This window comes from Pseudorca crassidens, chromosome X (assembly GCF_039906515.1).
Source record: "Pseudorca crassidens isolate mPseCra1 chromosome X, mPseCra1.hap1, whole genome shotgun sequence".
NCBI lineage: Eukaryota > Metazoa > Chordata > Mammalia > Artiodactyla > Delphinidae > Pseudorca > Pseudorca crassidens.
The window spans coordinates 88,048,045-88,050,376 of record NC_090317.1 but is presented as its reverse complement, the minus strand read 5'-3'; the positions used below and the strand labels follow the sequence as shown (position 1 = coordinate 88,050,376).

General features: G+C 36.7%; 1 pseudogene; it reads left to right on the top strand.

Moving 5' to 3' along the window:
• Nucleotides 1-1,532: 1,532 nt before the first annotated feature.
• Nucleotides 1,533-1,876, top strand: LOC137216310 (non-histone chromosomal protein HMG-17 pseudogene; annotated as a pseudogene).
• Nucleotides 1,877-2,332: the final 456 nt, after the last annotated feature.

The window sequence follows — 2,332 nt, the reverse complement described above, 5'->3', positions numbered from 1 at the left end:
TGAGGTGATTTGACTAATTGGGGATTGGCTAACAGAGCTTCCATTGTGATGATGTGAGCAAGAGCAACAGCAGTGGAAAAAGACAGGAGAGGACAAATTGAAAAGACATCAAGACACAGTTTTGGAAATAAACAGGCTTGAGTTCAAATTCTGACTTCATCACTTAGCTGTGAACCCCAAAGTTTCTGTTTTCTTACATGTAAAACAAGAATAATGCAGTGTAGTGAAAGACTGATTGGGAAAACACAGCTTATGTACTTAGAAATGTGCCTGGCATAAGTAAGTAGAATGATATTGTCAGTAGAATTTTATGATGAATTGATAAAAGTGAAGACTCAAAGATGATTCTCTACTGTCTACCTTGCCTGAATAAAAGATAATAAGATAAAAAATATAATACCACTAACTGAAGGATGAGAAATGGGAGAGGAGTTAAACATGTTTTCAGGCTGAGGGGAAGGAACTAGCAGCAAGAGAAATTTTTTTTAAAATTAGAAGTTAAAAGTGGTTTTCTCTGTTTAAAAAAAATTGACAAACTTGTAGACAGACTCATCAAGAAAAAAAAGAGCCCAAACCAATAATATCAGAAATGAAAGAAAAGAAATTACCACCAACACCACAGAAATACAAAAGATCATAAAAGAATACTGTGAAAAATTATATGCCAAGAAATTAGACAACCTAGCAGAAATGGATAAATTTCTAGAAACATACTATCTTCTAAGAATGAATCGTGAAGCAAGAGAAAATCTGAAAAGCACAATTACTAGCAAGGAAATTGAATCAGTAATCAAAAAACTTCAAAAAACCCCAAAAGCTCCAAAAAAACCCAGATGGCTTACAGGTGAATTCTACAAAATATTTAAAGAAGAGTTAACACCCATCCTTCTCAGATTATTCCAAAAAATTGAAGAGGAAGAAACACTTCCAAACTCATTTTATTAGGTCAGCATTACCCTGATACCAAATCAGACAAAGACACTATTAAGAAAGAAAATTATACGCCAATATCCCAGATGAACACAGAAGCAAAAAACCTCAACAAAATATTAGCAAAATGAATTCAACAATACATTAAAAGGATCATATACCATGATCAAGTGAGATTTATTTCAGGGATGTAAAAATGGTTTAACATCAGTAGATCAGTGTAATACACCACATTAACAAAACAAAAGATAAAACTCACATGAATATCTTAATAGATGCAGAAAAAGCTTTTGACAAAATTCAACATCCATTCATGATAAAAACTCTCCACAAAGTGAGTATAGAGGGAACATACCTCAATATAACAAAGACCATATATTATAAACCCACAGTTAATATCATACCCATTGGTGAAAAGGAAAGCTTTCCCTCTAAGGTCAGGTGCAAGACAAGGATGCCCACTCTTACCACTTTTATTCAGCATATTATTAGATGTCTTAGCCACAGCAGTTAGGCAAGAAAAAGAAAGAAAATCTAGCCAGGAGCAGTGCAAAAAAGACAAGAGCGATCCCTGGACTGACCAAAGCCCATGCACCACTGTATTCCTGTGTTCATTGCCTACATCTCACTGTCGTTGCGACCATGCCCAAGAGAAATGCTGAAGGGGATGCTAAAGGAGATAAAGCCAAGGTGAAGGACAAACCACAGAGAAGATCTGCAAGGTTATCTGCTAAACCTGCTCCTCCAAAGCCAGAGCCCAAGCTTAAAAAGGCCCCTGCAAAGAAGGGAGAGAAGGTACCCAAAGGGAAAAAGGGGAAAGTTGATGCTGACAAGGATGGGAATAACCCTGCAAAAAGTAGAAATGTCATAACAGACCAGGTACAGAAAGCTGAAGGTGCTGGAGATGCCAAGTGAAGTGTGTGCATTTTTGATAACTGTGTACTTCTGGTGACAGTAGTTTGAAATACTATTTTTTTATCAAGTTTTATAAAAATTCAGAATTTTGTTTTACTTTTTTTAAAGCTATGTTGTTAGCACACAGAACATTTAATTGTTGTTTTTTTGGGAAGGGCACATGTCACTAATAGAATATTTCTGAAGCTGGATTGATGTGGGGGAAAAAACACCTTTCCTGTCCAGTTTTGAAACACTTCCTCTTGGTTCCCAGGAAGGAGGGATTCCTTGATGTTGACACACATTAGCCATGTTGGCACAAACTCCTTGTGGTATGGAACAACTAAAATAAGTTTTTAGGTGCTCTTCTCCCTCTCCACCCTCAGCATAGACTTAACTCCCTTAAACCCAGAGACCTGTTGGAACCTGACCCCCCAAAATTGGTTACTAGTATGTCAGGCAATCTGGACTTTCCAGTGTCACCATTGAGATAGCATCCCTCAAAAGA